The following is a 25,413-nucleotide window of genomic DNA, read 5'->3' as shown; positions in this document are numbered from 1 at the left end:
CCAGGGCCTTGCAAATGCTAGGTAAGCACTTTACCCACAATTCTTTTTATGTATTATTTTGAGACAGGGTTTGCTCTCAATAAGTTGCTAAGGTTGGCCTAGAATTTCAACCTTCCTTTTTTAGCCTCCCAAGTAGTTAAATTTACAGGCATGCACCATCACCTCCTGCTCATCTCCTAAATGTTTTAAGACCTAAGCCTTTCTATACAGACCCACTTAAGACCTAAGCCCAGAATTCCACAGCTCAACTGAGTTGGTTGCCAAGTACTTGGTCTGAGCAGAATTTAAAAACACACCTGGAGCCAGGTGTAGTGGTGCATGACTGTAATGCTAGTGGCTTGTGAGACTGAGGCAGGAGGATCACAAGTTCTAAGCCGGCCTCAGCAATTTAGCAAGGCCCTAAGCATCTAAGTGAGACCCAATCATACAAAATAAATAAATAAATAAATAAATTTTAAAGGGAAGGAGTGGTTAAGCTCTCTTGGGTTCAATTCCTGGTGTCAAAAAAAAATGTTTTTTAGTAAAATGAAAACACACACCCACTGTTCTGGTTCATCTAACACTGCTCTGGAAAACAACAATGCAGGCTCAGGGGACACAGCCCAATCCCAAGAGCCTGGGAGTCACACAGCCTGTGCTGCTGGGCTTCTGAGCCAGAGATGCAGAGAATTAAAGAGGGGCAAAAAGGAAGCAGCCTTTCTCATGAAAACATCCAGATTTCTGCTCACTACCTGTATCTGATATCTTCAGTCTAAGACAAAAGCAATTAACTTGGAAGTTTCCCTTCACAGACACTAGGGATATTTAAATACAATATTAACTCTGTTAGTAACATATCCCAGGATTTGTCCCAAGAAATTCCCTAGATAAAGTCCTCTCCAAACTTATGATTCCATGAGTTCAACAGGAAATAAGGCACTTGGCCAAGACAAGCATACAAATAGAGCTACACACCAACTGTGCTCTTGCAGGAGGGCAATCAACCTGAAACTCCCTTCAACTGTTTTTGTAATTCTTCTTGTCTTCTCTCCAGACTCATGGCCAGCTTTATAATAATATCTGACACTACCACAGCTCTTATCCTTCAACAGTCCCAGAATGCCATCCCGGTTTAAATGCTTGCTATACCAATGCAGTTCTTGCAAACCACAACAGGTATCAATGGCACATAAAGAAAAATCTCCTGAGAACAGGCCAGGAAAAATTAGACAAGGCAATACCCTCCACACTGAGACCATTCTAAAGTTACAAAGACTTGTTTAGATTGAGACATTAAATGTACACACAAAGACTCTTCCAAATATTGTATCTATATGATTTATGCGTAGCACTAGATGTAGTTAGGAGATAATGAATTATGTAAATAGGGTAACAAGACAGCAAACAACCTCCTCCTCAAACTTCCAGGAGGCTCAGCTGAGCACAGCAGGGGTGTAACTCTGCTGCTCTGTCCTGATTAGGCCAAGAGCATTCTCAAATGCAATTAAATCTCCCCAAATGTCAAAATACAGCAAAAAAACCATAATGTAGAATGGCACAGGAGCTCTGCATCTGGTAAGATTCACTGTGTGATTGATTGAGCCTGTACTAGAGCTCCACATGATCAAAGCAAAAGGAAGAAAAAGAAAAAAGAAAGGCTCAGTATTTCGGTCCCGACTGGTTTTCTGAGACATTAAGTCTGAGGTTGTGCATATTGCTAAGGATAACAGTGAAACAGGAGCCCTACATCACAGGTGGAAAGCTTGGGAACTTGGAAGACCAAAACAACGAAATCTGTTTTGAATGTTAATAAGAGGGTTGATCACTTTCCATTCATAATTGCTCATGGCAGCAATAGCCTTCTTCAGTTATTGCAAATGGGAAAAGAATTTGAAAAATAATTTAAATTTGAATTTAAGCAGAGCACAGACTGGTCATATCGCATTAAGTGTATTCTGTTGGTCTAATAGTAGAAACCCCTTTAAAAGAGAAAGGAGATTTATTAAGATGCTAGAGGCTTCTTCACAACAATATTAAAAATTTGGGGCTGAAATTTCAACACACAAAATAAATGACACAATGTGGCACCTTAAGGATCAGCCTCCATTTTTAGATCCAGCACTCTAATTAGCTGTGACAGGGAATGAGAATTCATGAGGCAACAAGGAGCAGCACCAGATGCTGGGAGAGGACAGGGACCTGGAAGGAAACAGCCACAGCAGGGCAGACCCTGTTAGTCCCAAGGCTCCAGGGTTGGACTCTTGAGTTCAGCACACAGGAAGCAGGGGGCTGCATGCCAGCTTCCCTCTCTGAGGCCTCCTGGAATGTGCTGCACAGGAAAACTCCAACATGGACCTCCAAAGGGAGCCTCCCACTTGTCTTGGGTCAGAGGAAAGCAGGATTTTTGCAAGCGTGTATGGGCCTTAAAAATCATCTGCTCTGCTCACATCACACATCAGGGAAGGGAGGAGAGAAAGACGGGGTGATTGGTTGCACTGAGCTACCCGGAATCTTATCCTCAGGGCTTGGACCTCACTTAGAGAAGTCCAAACTCTCTGTTCCTTGATCCACAAAGCAGAGCGGCAGCAGCTGGCAGCAACACAGACTCAAGACCCATCTTGGGACCCATCTTGGGACCCATCTCTGGAGGACTGAACCAGGTACTACTTTGCAACAGGATATCCAGAAGATTGCCATACACATGAAGGTCTAAAAAGCTCTGCTCCACCTCGAAGTTATCACTCTTCCAAAGCAGAGCACAGACTCTAGAGACAAACCTTCTGGGTTCAAACCTCTGCTCCTTGTCTTACTAACTGTGTGACCCTAGGCACATTCCCTAAGCTTTCTGTTTCTTCGTTTTCATCTGTACAATCATCACAACATTTATCTTGTAGAGTTTTTGTGAGGGTCTTTGGTAATTTTTAATTATTGTTCAAAACTATGTCAGAATGTCTGCTCACTACTGTCTCTGCTAGGCTGGTTGCTCCACAGCAGCAGGGAATTTAATCTGTACTGTGTGTCTCTTCCATTTGCCATCCAGATGCTGTCGGCTCCCTTTTCTTTATCAGAAGGCTGGCCTCTGTGGTCTCCATCAATGAGCTGTCCCACCCTCTAGCTTCTGGTTTCATTCAAAATGGGGAGCCCTGGCCCTAGAATAGAGATGGGAGGAGCTGGAGATCAGGGAATATACTCCCCAGACTCCTTCCCCGATGGGTAAATTCAGGCTTGCTGGTGCCTGGACCAAAGGTTCTTTTCAAGATAACCTCTCCTGCTGGATCTCTTCTTTTTCTGCTGTCACTGAAGACAGTGCCCTGCTACCTGTGTACATAGTTCCTTTGTAAATAATCCTCCCCCAATTATCCTAATGTGAATGTGCCATTTCTCCTTTTGTGACTTACTAGGTTTCCTTCCATGCATCCACTATATATTTCCTGCAATGTGCATTGCTACTATGCTAGGTGCTAAGGGTACAAAGGTAAAATAGAAATGACAAAAGTCCCTGCAACCATAGAATTCATATTCTGGACCTATCACCATGTCAGGCACAGATCAAACATGGTTCCAACTGGTTAAACAGAATTTCCTATTTTCATTAAAACTACTTCCCAATGCTGGATCAAAAGAACTTGTCATCAAGTACACCAAGAGCCAGGTAGTTTATATACAGCAGATATGCCAACAGAAAGTCGGGAGGCTTAGGTAACAAGCCACACAAGTGACTCTGAGCCTTGTGGATGGGTACAGCTGAAAGAAGCAATATGTGGATTTGAATCCAAATCTACTCATTTTCATCCAATAAAATCAAAGACCTTGAAAATATTTTACTGAGAAAGTGAGATTTTAAAAATAAACATGGGAAGGCAAGTGGTATTTGTGGTATTTCCATGAAATCAAACCACTGTTTAGCCTAATTAGCCACCCACCCTCCCATATCCACACACCAGACAAAGCGGTAGCCCACCCTCAAAAATTCTAGAGTTTTTTAATTATAATTTTTATTTTTTATGTATTTTGTAGAAACCAGCCACATTTCTTAGAAGACAGATGGATTAACCTAAATATATTATTAGTAATATGTGTCACTTAAAATTCTGAGCTTGAAGCTTTGCAAAATCATCTTTCCACATCTGCTTGAAAGTTTCATCAAAAGTATTACCCATATCTAGAGACCAGAAAATGTTACTGATTCCTTTCCTCCACTCTTCCTTCCCAAAACGTCAGATTAACTGCAAGCAAACAGATTCTTTCTACATTTAGAACCATCCCCAAGAAGAATCAAAAGAGGATGACAGTGTCGCCATCTGTAGTAGAGATGGCAGTATTAGCAATAAGACTATTTAGTTATTTCCTGATGGCAGCAAAAGTATTCACCTGTTCCTGCTTCAGCTGTTCCCAATTAGAAAGTTAGCCAGTAAACCCCATAACAACAGTCCTTAAATTCCAAAACCATAATGGTTAACTCAGTACTAATATATCTGGAGTAGAAAAAGGGAGAGGAATCACAATGAGAAAGTACACTTAGTATGTGTTCAAAAGTGGAGAAAGGTTGATGTTCATGTTTTTGTTAGTATTTGTCAACATTAAGCAGAGTTGTTTTAGTCTCTACTTTAAGCAAGGTACAAGTGGTTCAGTAAGTTTTCCTGCAAGACCCATTCCATTAACATTAAGTGAAGTAGGAGTATACCACACACTGGAATTTGGGGGAGTGGTGGTGACTTGTTAAAGTCAAATCAGTGACAGTCTATTTTTTTTTCAGTTTTCTCCCAGTGAATTCTCATTCTTACTAAAAGAGAATTTAACTCAGCATAGAAATGGACAGAATAAGAGTCTGAAATTCTAGCAAAGTGAACTTTTTAACAACACAAAAGCAAAGTAGTCGAAAGTAAATATATCATACAAGCATACTCTTGGAACAAAAAATTTAATGAACAAACTGGGAACTGCCCACTACTTTTTAAGCAAGTATAAGAAAATGTAAAGTCCCTGACTTCAATATTAATCTTATTTTCTCCCCTCATTTACTTGATATAAGTCAGATAACCAAGTGAGATCAATACAAAGGTATTTTCATGTGTTTGGATCTGTTTAAACACTCAAAACCAAAATGCTGTGTCTGGATATACGAATGCACATAGATTGTTCTGGCCACCACACTTACCATTATCTGAGCATACACTTAAAGATTTTTAGTACAAATTAATCTAATTCTTCTAAGCCAGAATATCACACCTCCCATGTGGTTCCAGAATGTCCTTTCCATTATTATACAGTTTTTCTTGGCTACAATTTTCTCCTGATCATTCATTTCTTTCTCTACTACAACATTTTAAAAAGTTTATTCTAATTCCCATAAATTAGGATATGTAGGATGATTATTTCTTTTTATTAGAATATTATTTTTCTGGAATTAGTCAATTGAAGAATATGTATGAACTTTAAATGATATGTAATATGCTGTATTAAGCACTGTCAGGATCAAAAGGAAAAGATACCATGAAGACTTTAAGGTATTTTTGAACTTCACATAATAAAGGTTACAAACATGTGGTAGCAACTGATAATCACAAATCACTAAAGCAACAGTAAATGCAATGGACCCTCAGATGAAGGGACCCAGACTAGCTGGATGCCCAAGAAAGAGTATTTTAAAATATTTGCTTTAGGCAGGAAGAAATGACTGAGTGGATCAGGTGAAGGCAAAGAGATGCATGACAAGAAAGGAAAACCATGGCAACCAGAAACACAAGGTACATTCCAGGGGAAGTGTGCAGAGCCATTTGACTCATGTAAACTCACAGTCATAGGAAGGCACTGGACAGGTGGTCAAAGAAAAGGCTCAAAGTCAATCGGTCTATAAGTACCAAGAGAAAAGCTCTATGGCCAGACAACGCTTGTTCTAAGCCTAATCCTAGATTTGTCTACCTGGAACCTGCCTACTAAACTGGGCTTACAATAACACTAGCTATCTCAAAAAGGTTCTTTAAGCATTTAAGTATTTAAATATTATCACAGTGCTTAGGATATAACAAATGATTAAAATAATATTTTTACTTTGTTTTCATTATGAGCAACCCTGAGGGGTCTAGATCTTGTTGAGTCACCATTAGAGGGGTCTTGATGTAGAATAACATGACAAATTATGCATCTGAAAAACAACATCCTTCACTGTGTCCAGATAGAAGCCATCTCTTCCCACATCCCTTCATGCATACATCTCAGTGATGTCTGCCTCTGGACAGGCAGCCCTCCAACATGGATGTGAACTGGCTTCTTCCCCAGCCATGTCATTCCATGATACCCAAGGCCCTCCAGAACCAAGTCCTTCACATCTGTTAATACCAGCAGACTCCCAATAATGCTCTAGTACCTTCTCTTATATATGCTGAATTTCACAGTACAGTGAACAGGAGTTAGGTCAACACATTCCCATATTGATTCCATATTGTACTCTTGACCAGTTATTTTGTCTGAGCTCAATTTTTTGACATGTAAAACATGGAAACAATAAAACCAATCTAGATATGTTGGAAGGAGATTTAAAGATAAAAGAAAAGCAATCAGCAGTTCAACACAGAATGCTAGGCACTGAGAGTTGTCTAATCAACTCTGAAGGCAACTCTGTGAGGTGACTGTTGTTATCACTCCCATTTTACTCATGAAGAAACTGAGGTTTAGATAAAGAACTTGCAGTCACCCCTGGGGAGAGTGGCAGAACTGCATCTGAACCAGAACTCTGACTCCAAGACTCTTCATCACCCTCTACATCCCCATGGTCTCAGAATCTGGTGTGGGCCTGGGGGCCAGCCCAGGGTGTCCCTGACCTCAGTGACTTACCTGTGAGAATGACTGGTTGACAAACAAGCCACAAGCAGCAGGAAATCCCTAACACCTTCTATAAAGTTGTTTATTTATTATCAAGTTTTTAATCCCTAATGCCAAAGGACTGGCAGCCACTTCGGTGGTAGAGGGAAGCCACAAGAGTCAGGCTAAGGTCCCAGATGCTCACCACATCACATCTCTTTTCCTTCCAGAATTAACACATTTTAATGAAAATTTCCATCTCCTGAACACATTCTGTCTTCTCCCTCTCCTGGAAGCAACTTGACAAGATTTGCAATCAGGTTGGCTTTATGCCTCACTGTGAGTTTGAATTTCTTATGAGCTACTTCTTTATTCATTCCTCGTCAGTCTTTCTGTTTCTATGTCATCAATAATTTTCCTGTGTTCAACACATCATGCTCTTTTCTTCACCTGTTTCAATATTGTTCTGTTCACTCTATTGTTTTGCTTGGGAAGCTTCCCATTTCTTTATTTTGACAACTCAAGGCCATTTTTTTCCATGGCAGTTTCCACGGCGTGTTAATGCACTTTAAACTGTTTACTTACTGTTCTTTAAAGACCAGCATCCAACACCTCACTGGGAAAAATAACTTGCTTCTGATAGTACTGCTTGTGTGTCTGCACCTTTTGTAATACAATGGTCTTCTGTTCTCTTTTCCTTTGCCCAGGTACAGAATGTGCCCTAAAATGTATGTTGGGGCCTCGGCTTTTTCACTGAGCAGACAAAAGGTATATATTTAAACTATGACCCTTCTTTCCCTAACGAAATGTTGCCTTTTTTCTCTCATGTTTTGATGTGTCTCTTAAACATCAGGAAAATACAAGTCTGACATCCACAGGGAGGATTTATATCTTCTGAGACACCTTTCTGAATTTGCCTCTTTAGTAAGGCATTGCATGCCTTTACCAACCTGAGGAAGAACTGGCATGCTCTGATTTTTTCAAGTGGGATATAAGAAATGCAATAATTTCTAATGTGGATGAACCTCTGTCTCCTTTCCAGGACACCAGTCCATCCTTCCTTCTGCATTTCCTAACATTGGACATACCCTTCCTTTGGGCTGCCATGGTAAGCAGATGGGTGACCTGTATAAATAAGATGGAGGATCATAAGTTATTTTGACAGTTTTACAAACCAAACAGATTATATATTTGAACAAAATGCTTTCAGAATGTACCACATTTCCCATGTGCTTAATACTGGTCTGCCACAAGCAATTGTTCACAAAACTTTTTTTTTTCACAATATCACTCCCTTTTACCCTAGTTTCAGTAAATAATATTTTGAACTTTTTATTTTCTTCTTTTGTGTTTTAGAACAGAAGTCATCATGGTGGATATTTCTTGGAGGCATGAATCCTTCTGTCTCAAGATATTTCTTGCCACTTTAAACTGTACTGTGATTAAGAGGATTGCCTGGGACCTCTGGGGCTGTTCCAACTCTGTGTAAACATAGTCAGAACATAATCTGGAGGATCTGTTCTGTGAGCTGTGCTTCATGACAGTATTTGGCTTCTGTCATAAACATTAGCCTCTTGCAGGTTAAAAATATCTAATAGTTTTAAACAACCAATCACATACCAGCTGTGATCTCATTCAACTCAAGAACCAAACTGACCTGGATTGGTCAGACAGAGATAAAACTTATGACAGAAGGAAAGAGTAACACCTGCTCAGAAAGCTGAACCCTCTGAAGGCATCTAACCCTCAGTGTTCTTCAGGGAGGTGCTATCCTTAACTGACAACTTAGTCATTTACTGAAGGTCTGAGATTTCCCATCAAACTCAGCCTTCTCCTACAATGAATTGATTTTAAAAGCAAAGATTCAGGGCTACAGAGATGTGATTTCCTATTCTCCATTATTAGCTGAATTTTTGCAGGGCAAGTTACTATCCTCCTGTGTCCCCATTACTGAATCTGTAAAATCTAGGTAACAATGGTACCAAACACATGGAGCTGTTATAAGAATAAGTAAATTAATGTATGTAAAATGTTTAAAACAGCATGCAAATATAGTAAATAGTCAATTTTAGCTATTATTACAAATTATGCTCAATATATTCTGGGGGTCACTTAATGGAATCCATTATTATATCCAATAAGAGAACTATTACCTCATCTTCTAGTAGATGTTTAATGAATACTTATGAAAATACACTCACTGAGGTAATGAGATTTTATAAAACCAGCATAAAAGTCAGTGGACATGGAAGAAAGTTGATTGCACTTGTTACTTAGGGAAAAAAAAAACAAAAACCTCCCAAGATAAGGTGAGCATAGCTAAGAGTCACTTTTGACTCAGATGGATCCAGGACCAGGAGGTCAGCAGAGACATATCCACCTCTCCCTGGTTGAGCGCCCACTGGGCAGCAGGTGACAAGAAAACAAGAGAAAAAAAGACAAATCTCTGATATTCATACAATTTAGAGTTTTCCCAGACTAGATTTCTCTGTGTTATCCCAGATTCAAAGAGACCCCTCAGCTCTGTTTCAGCCTGTAGTGGGTTAAGGAGATAAAGACAAGAAGAAACCTCAACATTACCCTGGTTATCTTTTCTTCCTGCCATGTAGATATTCTAATTCATTTCCCATGTGGAAATCAATCATGTGACCAGATTAACCAGAGGGGGAAGCCCAGTTTATGTGGGATAAATATAGTGTCAGAGAGCAGCCTCCCTCTGGGAATCCCAGGAGACGCCAAGGGAAAGAGACCAGCAGCAATCTCTAGATAGACAGACCTCTAGCTGTACCAGTTCTGCTTCATTCCTCAGGGAAAGCAAAAAACGGCTGAAAAAGTTCTGACTAAAAGGGAACATGGATTTATTTTTCATATTCTTCCTCAATATTTTTAATTTCTTAGGCCAAAGGAAATCAACAAAAACAGAAAAGCAATCATTTCCTGGCTGTGATTGCTTTCTCTTAAAAAAACAAAAAATAAAAAACTAATGACATGCTAGTATACCAAAGAAAAAACTGCTTTGGCTTTTAGAAATATGCATTAACTTTGAACCATAAAGTAACACACACACACATACACACACACACACAACCACACAATCACTCAGAAATGTCACACATAGAAAGTTTCACAGCAAAGCAGCACAACCTTCCAACATGAAACCCAGTAGGTACCACTCAGGGGCCCAAGACAGTATCTACATCATCGAATAGCTACCACACTGCTGCTTTACAGAGCTTTCTAAGAACCATATTTAACAACAGCCTACAGATGAAATGTGACACATCCCCTTCACCTTAAGGTAAAGAATGTCTTACTTATGAAAAAATGCTCACCATGGCTAGCAGTCAGACAAATGCAAATCAAAACCACCCTAAGATACCATCTCACTCCAGTAAGATTGGCAGCCATTAGGAAGTCAAACAACAACAAGTGCTGGCGAGGATGTGGGGAAAAGGGTATACTTGTTCATTTTTTGTGAGACTGCAAATTGGGGCAGCCAATTTGGAAAGCAGTATTGAGATTTCTTGGAAAGCTGGGAATGGAACCACCATTTGACCCAGCTATTCCCCTTTTCGGTCTATTCCCTAAAGACCTAAAAAGAGCATGCTACAGGGACACTGCTACATCGATGTTCACAGCAACACAATTCACAATAGCAAGACTGTGGAACCAACCTAGATGCCCTTCAGTAGATGAATGGATAAAAACAAATGTGGCATTTATACACCATGGAGTATTACTCTGCATTAAAAAATGACAAAATCTTAGAATTTGGAGGGAAATGGATGGCATTAGAGCAGATTATGCTAAGTGCAGCCAGCCAATCCCTAAAAAACAAATGCCAAATGTCTTCTTTGATATAAGGAGAGTAACTAAGAACAGAGTAGGGATAAAGAGCATGAGAAGAAGATTAACGTTAAACAAGGATGAGAGGTGGGAGGGAAAGGGAGAGAGAAGGGAAATTGCATGGAAATGGAAGGAGACCCTCAGGGTTATACAAAATTACATACAAGAGGAAGTGAGGGGAAAGGGAAAAATAATACAAGGGGGAGAAATGAATTACAGTAGAGGGGTTAGAGAGAGAAGAGGGGAGGGGAGGAGAGGGGGGATAGTAGAGGATAGGAAAGGCAGCAAAATACAACAGACACTAGTATGGCAATATGTAAATCAATGGAAGTGTAACTGATGTGATTCTGCAATCTGTATACAGGGTAAAAATGGGAGTTCATAACCCACTTGAATCAAAGTGTGAAATATGATATATCAAGAACTATGAAATGTTTTGAAAAACCAACAATAAAAAAAAATAGCAAAAAAAAAAAAATGCTGAGCCAGGTGCACCGAACAGAGAAGCCCACTCACTTGCAGCAGGAGGATGACATGTCTGACAGCCAAGCAGAGCATCAGCACCTGTTTTAGTCAGCTTTTTTCGCTGCTGTGACTAAAAGGACCTGACCAGAACAATTATAGGGAAGAAAAAGTTTATTTGAGGGCTTACTGTTTCAGGGGTCTTAGTACATAGAAGGCTGGCTCCATTCCTCAGGGTTCAACTTGAGGCTAAACATCATGTCAGGAGAGGGTGGCAGAGGGAAGCAGCTCCCATCACGGTGATCAGGAAACAGAGAGAGACTCCACTCTCCAGACACAAAATATAAACCCCATCAGATATTAATTCACTGATTGGGTTAAGACTCTTTCAACCTAATCACTTCTCCTCTGGGCCTTCCTGTATTGTCTCATAAGTGAGCTTTTAGGGGGCACCTCACTTCCAAACCATAACACCACCCAGTGAGTAAAAGTCACTTGGACCCCAAGAGTCAGTCAGCAACACAGGGAACAGAAGAATGCTCCTAGGATATTTCTGCTTTCCCCACAACAGGCCTTTCTAGAAGTTGCTCATAAATCCTTCCCGAAAAATACTGTAAAAGGCTTGACCTCCATATCCTGGGAGTTCTATCCAGTGTATCAGATGAATGTGGGTTCTAATCTATACAAATTATGCAACCTTTCTGAGCTCTATCTTTCAAGTGTGTAAATGTGGTGGAAGACCTACTTCCCAGGGACATGGTGACAGTGAAAGAGTTGAGTCATACTTGCCTCCTGACATTCCATACTGGCTCCCTTTCATCTCTCAATGGGAGAGAGATAATGATAACAAAGCTCAAACTTTCAAGACATGGAAAAGTAGCAACACAGATGTATTAAACTGGTGGCTCAACTGCAGAATGACTAGACATCTCCAGATAAGTGTGCAATAATAAGTGCCAATTGTGTTACTTTACCTCATTCATGTCATTTATAATAATTATTAGTTATTTTAGGTATCTGGGAATCAGTCAATTCAAATTTTTACTGCTACTAAGTAAAAAATCTCAGACCTAAAGCCCCTCTGTGTGACTCCCAGGATCCAGGTACCCAACCACTGAGCACACCACCACTCCACTGTCATTAAAGGTAAACAAGGAGGGAAACTCTACAAACACTTTTGGAGAAAACTGCATCCTAGGGTGCTTTGAATCAACATAACTATTTTCCTTGTGTGAACATTAAACTGTTTATTACTATTTATATTCTAGGACTCAGCATGTGAGATACAAACTTGGTCAGAATTTATGTTGGCCAAAGTCAATTCCTGGGAGTTCATAGCTGCTTTCTGATGTTGAGCCATACTTACTGCATCACTTAGGAAAATGTAGTCAATATTAGGTTACAGAGCTTCCAATCGATCAAGCCAGAAAAAGACATTTACTTTGCATCTGCTCATTTTCTTTGCGATGTAGCAAAGTAATCTGTTCCAGTACAAAACATAACAGCGGTTTGGACACAATACACACAAGAAGAAATAATTATTTTAATCAGAAACTGGAAATCAAAATTATAAACTTAGCATACTAAATGAATAATAGGAAGGTATTAGCAATCCTGTGAGGTTGCAATTATTTTCTTTTTTTTTTTTTCCTGGAAGACAATTGTAAATTGAGAAAGCTTAAACCAATTAGCAGATGTGGATAAATGACATGGTTTCTCCATGTAGAGGGCTAATAAAACACACCCTTGAGGTTCCTGTTAACTTTTCTTAAATATGAAAACTACAAAATTATGAAACTATAAAAAGGGATAAAGAAAAGTCTTTAGGGCTTGGGTTGTGGCTCTGGGCTATGGTTGTGGCTCATTGGTAGAGCACTCACCTAGCATGTGCTAGGCCCTGGGTTCGAACCTTAGCACCACATAAAAATAAATAAAATAAAGATATTGTGTCCAACTACAAAAAATAAATATTAAAAAAAAGAAACATCTATATAAGAGACCATCTGAACAGAAAATACTGAGCTTTCACAAATATGCAGGATTCAATTATGGTAAAAATCTCAGAACTACCATTTTGTCATTCTCAAAAACAAAACAGTACCAAATGGTTTGAATTTTCTAATTATCACACTTAAATAATATGCTCCATCTGGCCTTAGGAGCAGACTTTCCCACAGAGGAATCTAAATCAGATAAGCATGCCACTGCACTGTTGCCCTTCCTCTACAGGATCAAAGTCCCTTGGCATGACTCCCAGCCTCCTCCACCACAGGACTCCTGCTGGCCTCCCCAGTCTCATCTCCCACCACTCATGTCCTGAGCTGCTGTAGTTGCATACACTCACATACATGCACACATGTGTGCACACTCATGCTCTGCTATCACATACTTCTGTGTCTTTGCTCATGCTAGGTTCTCTGCCTGCAGATGGTTCTACCTCTTTCATCTATGAAGACTCAGTCTGAGCCAAAGTTACCAGGTTGGCTTAAATAACATCTCCTGTATATCCCATAATTCTCTCATTGCATTTGCCAGAGAAATTATCCTTTTATTTGTATGATTTCCCTACCATTTAGATGTAAGCTAATCCATGCTGGGCCAATGAGAATCTCTTACTGAGAATTTGGAGTGAGGAAACAGCAACTGTAGTTCACCTCTTACAGAGAACTGAACTGAGTGGCTGTATGAAGCTAGAGTTGAGGCAGTTCTGCACTTGTCAAATTAACCCCATCTTTTAAAAGAGGAGAAAAGGAAAACAATATAAATTTCATTTTTTTTCAAAAGCAGAAGAGAGATTATGAAGACTATGAAACCCTTAAGATACCAAAAAAAAAAAAAAAAAAAAAAAGGAGCAAATGTGTCAACTTAGCTAGTTCTGAGACCAGAAACCAGCCTCATTATACACCCATGGGTGATAGAGATGTCGGTATGTCCTACCAATAAATAACCCAAATTGCTTAACCAAGTTTTATTTATAAAGTTCTGGGCTTAGGAATAAATGATCCTTAAAACATTTGTATATCATAACTGTTTAATAAATGTTAGTTAAATGTATCAATGAACTTCCTTTTAAGAATCAACAAGAGTCAGTTTGTAAATGTACAGTTTTGACAACCTCTGGGATAATCTGGCTGAAAAACAACATGCATTTAATCTTAATAAATATTGACATTTTCCATCAATATATTTGACCTAAGTTCCAAGCACTTAGGCAGTCAAGAATCCAGGATGGAAAAGGAAAAGGGAAAAATGACATACTATCAAAATGTCCTCCACAGTCTGTTTAGTGTCTCATGAGAACCTGTCATTACAATATCTCATTTTAGAGTCAACCTCAAACCTCCAACTCCCACACAACTTCCAACTGCACTCATGCCAATGGATTATGGCAATTAAACAAGAAGAGGAAACGTGACAGAGCAGTTTCATGCACGTTTGAAAAAAAAGATGATAGACAGAGTATCAAGTGACATGAGACCACCCTCCCTTGTCTCCCCTGTATTATTTCACAGATAAGAAAAACCAAGATCCAGGGAGGTAAATAACTGGCCCAAGAACTACAACTTAGAAGCCAAGTAAAACCCAGTTTTCCATCAGCGGGGCTCCTCTCCATTCTGTTTTCTCCTTTCTTTATCTCCAGGGCAAGCCAGGAAAAAGCTATTCTCTTCCAAAAACAAGCAAACAAAAAAGAAAAAGAAGGAAAAACAAAAACTAATCAGCAATGCTGCATTATTCCAGTTCTTCATAAACAACAAGGGAAGAGCAAAAATGAGAGTTTAATGCTCAGGACATTCTGTTCTCTTGGTCTTCAACCATAATCACACTGCCATTGTCTGCTTCTAAATGGCTGGAGATTGGCTGCCAATCTCCATATATCTGAAAGGTTTACGTGTACTTTGCAGCTGTAAAGAAGGGAAAAATGTACTACTTCTCCTGAACTTTGCATGACAACCCAAACTACTGTTTTATACTTAAAGAGACTGCTTTTTTTAATCAAAGCTTTTTTCATCATAATTGCAGTAGGGATCATTATTCCTTTTACAAAGTCACATTCCTTTCACAGTCACAAAGAAAAACCACTTAACAGAGCCAAATGCAAAGTATGAAAACTTAACTGTCAGGAACAAAACACTCCAGCACTCAAACACTGAAATACAACAGTTATTCATTACCTACCCAGGGCATGTCCAGCTCTTAGCCTAAAACGGAGACAACTCCTTCCCTCCATGCCATTCTGCTGGTTGTCTGAGGTTAGTGGGTTTTATTTATTTTATTTTTTCCAATTATGATATGTTAATTGCCTTCATCCCCTAAAAATCCATACTTATGTTCCCTTTAAACATTTGACCAATATTGTATAGGTTAAGTCATTGAAGGGCAAATCTTGAATGCTGGAACCCTCATGGGAACAGTAGCTTAGGATGATTTCAAAATCAATAGAATTTCTAGCTTATGAAGTAATAAAGACTATGGTTTGAATACTATAAATAGCATTAAAAATGCATTAATCTGTAACAAGAAATATATCTTCCTATATGGTTATAAGATTATCTGTCTGAAAAGCTACTAAAATAAGTCTTCACTACTTTATTGTTTCAAACTAATGACTTATTTATAAAGTGATGCTTTATATGATAGTCATTCTAAATACATCAAAAATTTTCATTAAAAAGTAGTCAACAGTCTCAGAAGCAAAGAATAACTATGAATTTGGGGACAACTAATAATGAGGATGGCATTCATCAGTTCAGGATATTGATCACAGGCACTCTATTACCTTGCCACATTTTGATAGACTTTCCATCATTGCTACAGGAATGCTTTCCATTTATAATCTGTTTTCCTCTAAAATATTGTAAACTTATAAAAGGAAGTTAACCAAACCCTATAAACAAGTCTAACCGAGGCTATACAACTCTTCATCATAAATACAGCAAAAACAGGAGGAGGGATTATGAAGGGAAACTATTTCTAAACAATTCTTCCACAGTGGTTTCTGCATAAAGTAAACATGGGGGAAAGGGGTTAAATCTCAAAATTTATGAAAACTCACAATTAAAAGCTATTATAAGCTCTTTTCATATATTAACTCATTTGCATAACTCATATGTTTGTCACCATAACCCCATGGGGTAGGTACTAGTATTACTGTTTTTTTTTGTGTTTTTTTTACATAGGAAGAAGCCAGGATAGAGGGTGAAACAATTTCAAATGCTCATACACCTGGTAAGCAGTGGCACATAAGCAGAACCCCAGAACTCTGGTAGAAATCCATGTTATTTACTACTATATAAGCTGCCTATCTCAAAGATTTTTGTAAGAATTAATATTGTAAGGTGTGTGTAACACTTGTTACATGGTTCTGGCCACTGGTACGTGTTACAGGGGTACTTGCATTGTTGATCATTGTTGATGGAAATCATGATCAGAATGCGAGCTTTGGAACTGTAAGAGAATCGTTTTGAAATCGTTTGCACTTCTACAATTCTGTTTTCCTTCTGCTGAACAAAATGTCCCTCCAACCTCTTCTTGAATATTTTTTAAATGTTTCTCTCAGGCTGTGTATATTATTAAAATCTGCCACGTTGAATCTACAATCCACAAATCTAGATTAAAACGTGTGCCAATTTTTGGGACAACAAACTGGAAATCCCACCAAATTATCTGAAACCACAGTGATCTATTACCCAGCATAGAGTAACATCCTCCTGAAGGAATTATTTATATATTCCCTGAATGTTTACAAGATGAACTCATGCTACTTTTATTGCAATCACTCCAAATTCTCAGCAGGTTACCCTGAAAAAGAGGATGAGAGAAAAAAAAAATAAAGTGGGTGGTAGTGGCATTAACCAAAAGTGCAAAGAAATGCAGCAAACTCCCAACAATACCCTAAGGGCTCTGACTGTTCTGCAAAAGAAAGGAGAGCTGGTTGGTGGCCTTGAAGTCACAGCTGTCACCCTCCAAGCAGCACAGACCAGAAGTTGAGGATTCCAGATGGTGTCTGTTGAGGTGATAGAAAAGCAGGAGACCTGAGATCCTGTTCCAAGAGCCTACTGTGACACTGAGGGAATTTCATGCCAACCAGAAATGCCTACATTCTAATAGCTTTCTCTTTCAACATATGTCCCTGTGCATCCTGTTGGAGGCAGATGCCTAAGCTTGATTGCTCTACACTGAAGAAGGAAAACATGAGAGCATCCACTGACTGAAATTCAGAGGGGAGTCCAGATTGCCAAGAATCAGTACCCAATCGAGATTAAGCAGAATGAACCAGGAACCAGGAACTGTCAGCAGTTAGAAACTCCACTGGCTGCTATTCATAAATTAAAAGGAATTTTGCCTTCGTAGCATGTGATTTTTTTGGAAGAAGCTTTTAGTGCTAACTTCTGAATGAAGCCAAGAAATACTTTATTGAAATGATCTGCTCTTCTACTAAGCTCAGTTCAAGAATCAAATCAGAATTCAATAAACTTTTGGATGAACTCAGCAAGGTAATTCTGCCTTTGCACACACTCTGGGTCTGATTCAGAAGGAACAGTATCACTCTCAACTAATAGTCAGAATAAAACAAACAAACAAAACACTTATCTTCACATTCTTTCTCCACCAAAGAAAATGCTTTTCTGCTAAGTTGCATATTTGAGAGAATAAAATGACTAAAGGAACTTGGGAAACCAGCTTGTCTATGTCAACCGATCAAAGAACATAAAACACACACTAATGACACTATCCCAAAAAACTCAGTTACCAATTAAGAAGCCTTGTAACACTAACTGATACACTCAGTTTATTTTTAAAACTAAGTGCTTTAGTATTTTTCAAAATAAATTTCTCAGCATTTCTATTAGTCCTATAGCAGACATCACCATTTGCTCATCCTTGCCAGTAAAATATTTCCTTCTCCATAAAAGGACAATTGTCTGCAATAACCACTCACTTCCCTCCTCCAATGCCTTAACATTCCTTGACATTAACATTCTGCAACCCAGAATCATCAAAGGGTACGTATTAAGTCTTTGCAAAAGCTATTGTCAACAAATTATGAAAAAGCTTGGGGTCCTTATGGGGAAAAGATTTCATTTTGATCTTATGTTCATATGATAACACCTTGGTCATAAACTGTTATAATGTTGTTTGGCAATAAATATCTTTAATTATGCCAGTTGGTTTGGTCATCATTAAATAATGATGTCTGAAAGTTATTGCTTTCTTGGGTCTGCCAACACCAGGCTCCTACCTCCCTCAATTCCATCAGAGTTACCATCTAATGACTGAAGGGTTTATACCAATGGAAAACATTGATTCCATGGCAAAATATGTCCCAGGTTTTTAAACAAAGTAGCAATTAAAGAATTTGCAAACCCTCTTTAATGTGAATCTAGGTTAATGTCTATGTCCAACACATGTTTGTGTCTATGAGGTGCTTCGTGTTCTTAGCATGATCACTGAGGTTTACACTTTTCATAAAGAGATTTTATAGTAAGGGATGGGATAACTATTAAATAAATATACACTCCATTTTTAAATGTTGGATGCATTTTCTATGTAGACACATTAGTTAACTCCACATCTTTTCATAAAGTCATTCCATTTATGAAAGCATGAGCTGAATGAGATTGAAAAATGGCTCATCTGAAATCAATCAATGGCAACAGTGTATAGGGGGGAAGAGGAAGAGAATCCAGTTATTACTCATCAATATTATAGGCTTTGAGTGCAGGTTTTTTTCTTTCCTGTCACCTGCAAATCTCACTTCACTAGCAAAAATATAATGATCATCACTCAGCAGAGTTCTATGGGGATAGGGTTTTGTTTATTTCACTGCTAATTTCTTGGCACTGAAATATAGTTCTTGGCACCAAAAATAATGCCAGGAACACACAGTAGGTGCTTAGCAAGTATTGTTGAATGAATGGCTCATAATAGACCTGCAGGGTCACAGAGAAAAAAGGAAACATCCAAGAGTTCATCATGTTCAATGCCTATAGTGGTCACTGTTATTTACATATTAAAGGAATCAAGAATATGAACACAAGATTGATTTATTTATTTATTTATTTATTTATTTATTTATTTACTTACTTACTTACTTTTGCAGTGCTGGGGCTGCAACCCAGGGTCCTCATATGAGGTATGCAAGAGCTCTATTACTGAGCCACACCTCCAGCCCAGGATAACATTCAGAATTCACTGAGCTTTCTAATGTGAAAGGGAAAGTGTGTCCGTGTATGAATTTGATGTTTTGAACAGGGTGGAATGGGGAGGAATGTTTACATACAAAACATTTCTCTTTTAACACAGAATAATTCAGTAAAAGGTAGTATCAACTGAAATGCCATCTGATTCCAGAGTATATATGCTCAGTTAAAGATTTTTTCATTATACTTTCTACTTATAGGACAATTACTAAATCACACATTAAAACAGGGAACTAAATAAATAGCTTCCATTAGGATTTCCCTGAGTTTGAATTTTTCCTGTATTAGATAATTTCTGGAAAAAATAAGAAAAAACACTTCACCTGATAGTGGTTAGCCCAATTTTTTGTTAGCCCATACCAATGCATGCAACCAAAGTTGCAGAAGTTCAACCAAAAAAGGAAACTCCCATACCAACTCATTTCCTGAAGGCTCATCACTTGCACAATACATCCTGGGGATCAGAAACCCACATGAGAGTAATAATACAGTATTCACAATACCAAGCTAATAATAAAACCTTGTTGTCTGCTCAGTGGAGGGCCATGGTAGACCAGGAACAGATTTACATGCTTGTGATACACACTACTTTTGATCCTGACAACCAATCTGAGAATAGTGTGCTACATGTAGGCTCACAGAGGTAAAATAACTGGTTCAGAATCAAGTGATAGAACCATGATTTAAACACTCTATCTACAGAATCAGAGATGGTGGAATAGGATTGCATCTTTGAACTTTTTCTTGATTTACCTGATCACTTTCTGACAAAGGCATAAGCATACTATTCAAAAAAATGTTTAATACTAATCACACTTATATCTAAATATGTGGCACTTTTCTTTCCCAAAGAGGAAATCTATGACAACTTTTACTCTCAAGGAGGAGAAATGGTCCTTGCCCAGAAACACATTAACTTGGTAAGAATCTGGCCTACTTCTGGATGTGCAGTCTACGGCTCTCCACTGCCCTTTTCAAAACAGCCTGGTGCTTATAGTTGAAAAAATAAAAAGTAACCAACAAAAGCACATCACTAAACTCCCAAACTCTCCCCAATTCAAAGGTACCAGCACCAATGTACAAGCAAATCAAGGTGTCTCATTTGTGGACACACGGATGACTGCAAGAATCGTTCTATCCATGAGAGTCCAACGGGAACAGCACCTCGCAGAATGATAGCAGAGTCTGCTTCCACTTCAGAGCTAAGTCCTCAACTGTGAACTTCAGAGTGTGGCAAGAGGCAAAGCGCAGGTGTAGGAGTCAAGGAGCCTTGGTTCTAATCCCGATTCTACCACATACTAACTTTGTAATTTGGACCAAAGTTTGTTAACCTTTAAGATTCTCAGTTTGCTCACAGTAGTGGGAATTACAATATCAACACTCAGCAGATACAGTGATGGTGCGTGGGATAACACATAGATAACAGATAAAAATCTTCTCCCACCCCCTGAAGGACCCTCTTCATTGGTGTGCTGGAACAGCTGTTATGCTGTCAGAAATTTTATAAGCTGATTATTAAAAACAACCATTATTGAAAATTAAATTATATAAACTTAAATAAATTGCCCTTAAAGCAAAGTTAGTAAGGACTCAAAGCTTGTCACTTCACTTTACTGTTACCTATGCTCTTGAGACTTTATGTCTATTAAATCTGTCTGGTAGAAACACTGCATAATGGCAGGCAAACCCAATCTGATTAATGATGTCACACTTGTGCTTGACATTAGCCATGTTAGAAATATTTATATGTATATAGGCAAACACTATAAATTAGAATTCCCCTTTGGAAGGTCAGTTATTAAACAGTAAATAGCACCCCACTGATATTTATATGTCATTGTATCCCTTTCTGTTCCAGCATCTTGCATCTTTCCTCTCTACAGGTTATCTACACACACACACACACACACACACACACAATTTAAACATTCCTCTAATTAACATGTCTTTCCTTATTCCTTCATTTTCAAATTTATTAAAAAATGTTTTATCTCTGCTGAATTCTAAACACTCTCATGATCCACTCTTGAGTCAAGTTTTGTACCACCATAACCAAAAGACAGGACAAGAACAATTTTAGAGGAGGAAAAATTTATTCATCACTCAGGGTTTCAGAGGTATCAGTCCATCCATGGCTGACTCCACTGCTCTGGATCCCAAGGTGAGGCAGAACATCATGGTGGAAAGTGTGGAGGAGGAAAGCAGATCAAGATGTAGCAATCAGGGCAGAGAGAGCTCTGCTCAACAGGAACAAAATATAAACCCACACCCCAATGACCTACTTCTTCCAACCACACCCTACCTGCCTGTAGTTATTACCCAGTTAACCCATATCAGGGAATTGATGCACTGATTAGATTAAGGCTCTCATAACTCAATCATTTCACTTCTACATCTTCTTGTGTTGTCTTACACACAAGCTTTTAGGGGATACCTCATATCTAAAACATAACACACTCATTAAGTTATTCATTTCAAAAAATCTAAGCAACTGCTATTAGACAGGCTCTGCATCTGAAACTGGGGACGCCACTGTAAGCAAACACAACATGATTCTACCTTCATGAAGTTCACAGTCACACTGCAGTCTAACTTCTGTCCCACCTTCATAATCTCCAACCCTTTCCTAACTCCCTTTTCCTCCTACTTTGCCTTCTGTTAAAGAAAGAAAGAGGAAGAAAGAAAGAAAGAAAGAAAGAAAGAAAGAAAGAAAGAAAGAAAGAAAGAAAGAAAGAAAGAAAAAGAAAGAAAGAGAGAAATTCGCAATTTTCCCACTTGCTTTTTATTCCTTTCCTCCATGGCTCTCCACAACAGGTCCAGACTTTCTCAACATTTTGACCCTTCACCCTTCTTTCCTCTTCCTCAGAAATTTCACACCTTGCTTTAATTTTATCTAATCCCAATTCTTAGAGACCCCAGTTCAGTTCTTTCCTAGCTTTCCCTTCTCAGTAACCCAGACCACCATCCATCCAACTGTTTAAGCCAGAAACCTGAAAATCCTCGTTTCCTTTCTTTCCCTCTTCCCCATCCCAAACATCAGTACATCCCATATTCAAAATGTCTCCTAAAGTCACCACATTCTTTTATCTCATCCTCTCTCACCTTCAGTCAAGATCCTTTCTTTCCTCACCCAGCCATATAAAGCCTCGGAAGCCTTTTCCTTTCTTTACTCTTGCCTTCCAAACACCATGCACCACAAAGAATCTAGAGAAAACCTTTTGAAAAGAAATGTAATCAGGTCTCTCCACATTTTTAAAATAAAACCTCGAATGTTTTCTGTTATGGTTTGGATCTACAAATGCCCCTGGAAAAGCTCGTGTTTTGAAAGCAATGGTCCCCATTATAGCACGATTTAGAGGTTAAGCTTTTAGACCACGGTTAAATCATACAGGCTATAACCTCATCAATGGCTTAATTCACTTGATGGATTAATAATCTGAATGGAGTAGTAGGTGGTAACTGTAGGCAGGTGGGGGTAGATGGAGGAAGTTGGTCACAGGAGGCATGGCATGGACTATATCTTGTCCTGGTTCCTCTGTCTCCCTCTCCCTCTGTTTGCTTCCTAGCTGCCATGAGCTGAAGTGGCTTTCTTCCACCATGCCCTTGTGCCATGATGTTCTGTCTCACCTCAAGCACAGAGCAAAGGAATCAGTCAACCAAGGCTTTCAAACTAGGAACCAGAATACACATTTCCTCTTTTAAGTTGTTCTAGTCCGGTATTTTAGTCACAGCAACTAACAACTAACACATCTTCTGAATGCATCCAGAGTACAACCCACACTTGCTTTTACAACAAATATGGCCTTTTATTTCCTAGGCCCTGCCCACCCCCAACAATATCCCACTTTCTCATCATTCTCAAGCTGAAACTTCTCTACCCAGATCTTTGCAGGGCTGGCTCCTCACCTCATTCAGCATTAAGGGGTCCTTCCCTGAGCTGCCAACCAAATTCCCCCAGACCCACCAGTAATTCTTCATCACCTCCAGCTTCACGCTCTGCTTAGCATTCACATTGTTCATTCATTGTTGAATGTTGTATGTCTTTCTCTCCAGAAGGAAGGCCATACAAAAGCAAGCAGCTAGTTCTCCATTTTTGCTAGGACATTTCTGTTGCCTAGAACCTTCCTGACTCATGTCAGACACTCAGTAGACAGTAATGAATCCAGCAAGCAAGCAAACACTCAAGCAATGAGTGTTAAAAAATTAAAAAATAGCAAAGCAGACTAGGGCTGTAGCTATACAGTAAAGAGCTTGCCTAGCATGGGTAAAGCCCTGGGTTCAGTCCCTAGTAACGAAGGGGGTTGGAGGGATCACCAAAAATGGGAATTATTAAAAACAGAGACCCTGAGAGGATAAAGTTTTAATGGACCACACAGAAAAATAAGAATAGGAATCTAAAGCAGCAAAGTGTTAACAGTATGAATAGAAGTTCCATATGTCAAAATAATTGGGAGGCCATTCAGCTGAGGCTGCTCTAGCACCATGGACTTTACATAAGCAAACCAAAGCTCAACCTAGAGGAAATGTCAACATGAAACTCTAGCTTCACCAATCAGAAATCATCAACTGATCTCTAATGAGGGACTTTCCCCTGGAATGATCTAAATAAGGATACTGCCACACTTTAACCCATCAAATATTTCTCTGCTCTGCTTCTGTATTTGCCCTGTAAAGGTCTCCTCTTCATTCCCCTGCATTAGCGCCTCAGACCAGCTGTGGTTTGGACTGGCAATTCACTAACCACTGCTCAAAGAAACCCTTTAAAACTGTGAAATGTCTATATAACTTAACTAATATGTGCTAAATTCTGACTCGCCCATGGTTTGAGCTATTTGTGAAGCAATGTAATTTAGTGAGCACACCTGTGCTGAAAAATATTGCTAATTTTCATGGCTAAGTTAAAACATTCAAAAAAAGAAAGAAAAAGAACAAATATTTCATACTCAATTTTCCTTCATCTTCTAGAATGCTAGAGGAGTAGAGTCCCCTGGACTTCCTCCCATACTTGGGCTGCACTAACTTCATGGCAAACAAATAGAGCAGGGAAGAGAGGGGGCAATGGGAGAGCACCTTCCTCCCCCAGAAAAAGGCAGGTGCCTGTCGTCTGATGGCTGAGGTATCACAGACCACAGGTTATCACCCTGCATCCCCTAGCTATTCCTTTCTCATCCAATCTAATATAGGCTAGGAAGGAAGGGAGGAAGAAGGGAGAGAAGGAAAGGAAAAGGAGGGAAATGTGGAGAGAAGGGGATCTCAAAGAGTCGACTCAATGCTTTAATTTTCCAGCATCACAGGTGGCACTATAAGATACTGGACACTGAAAACATGCACAGCCAAGAAACCCAGGCCAGTACCTCATCAGGGACCACACAGATCGCGGTGACACCGGGAATCCACTGCTCTTGGGTGCTGGTGGAAGTGAGGAATGGCAGCCACACCATGCTCATTTGTGAGGGAACCACTGTTTCCCTTTCTCCCGGTGGGGGTGGGCTGCCAGTGAGGAGGGCTGGGGGCTCCCAGGCTGCTGTAGGCTGTGCTGATGGATGACCCTGTTGCTCCTAATTGTGCACAGAAGGGAGGGGAAACAAAGTCGAACAGAATGACCAGGCTGGCAACCAAAACACCAGCACCCTGCCCCAACCCCCAGGTCCTACTCCCTAGAAGCAACCATTCCCAAGTCTCTGAGCCCTTTGCTTCCGGTAGTTACTACCATATATATTTTTAAAACATAATTACATTATTATTTATTTTAATCAGTTTTACAGCTTATCATATTGATTTCCAGAAGATCAGAACTTAGTCCCCCATAGGTGATCACCAAGGCACCCACAGACACACACACTTCTTTACCCCTCACATTCCAACTATGGTCTTCTCATAATATTTGATTTTGGTGGTATTCAGGATTAGACATTATGATGATCTTATCAAATAATGTTCATAGCTGAGCCATCTGATGTACTCTTATTACATTTTCTATTATGAATCCAGATGGACAAAAATTTAAAAGTATGATACTTGCAAATGATGCCGAGAATATGAAACAAAGGATATTCTCCATGACCGCTATAGTCATTTCACGAACAATGACTCATGATGTGACCCGGTGAACATGCTTCTGACC

At 39.2% G+C, this 25,413-nt stretch overlaps 1 pseudogene; it reads right to left on the bottom strand.

The window, feature by feature from the left end:
- Positions 1-24,555: 24,555 nt before the first annotated feature.
- LOC144255012 (protein O-mannosyl-transferase TMTC1-like) overlaps positions 24,556-25,413 on the bottom strand; it is a 386,709-nt pseudogene continuing 385,851 nt past the window's right edge.

The sequence above is a fragment of the Urocitellus parryii genome, chromosome 5 (genome assembly GCF_045843805.1).
Source record: "Urocitellus parryii isolate mUroPar1 chromosome 5, mUroPar1.hap1, whole genome shotgun sequence".
Lineage (NCBI taxonomy): Eukaryota > Metazoa > Chordata > Mammalia > Rodentia > Sciuridae > Urocitellus > Urocitellus parryii.
The sequence above is the reverse complement of the archived record's forward strand: the minus strand, read 5'-3'. Positions and strand labels throughout refer to the sequence as shown.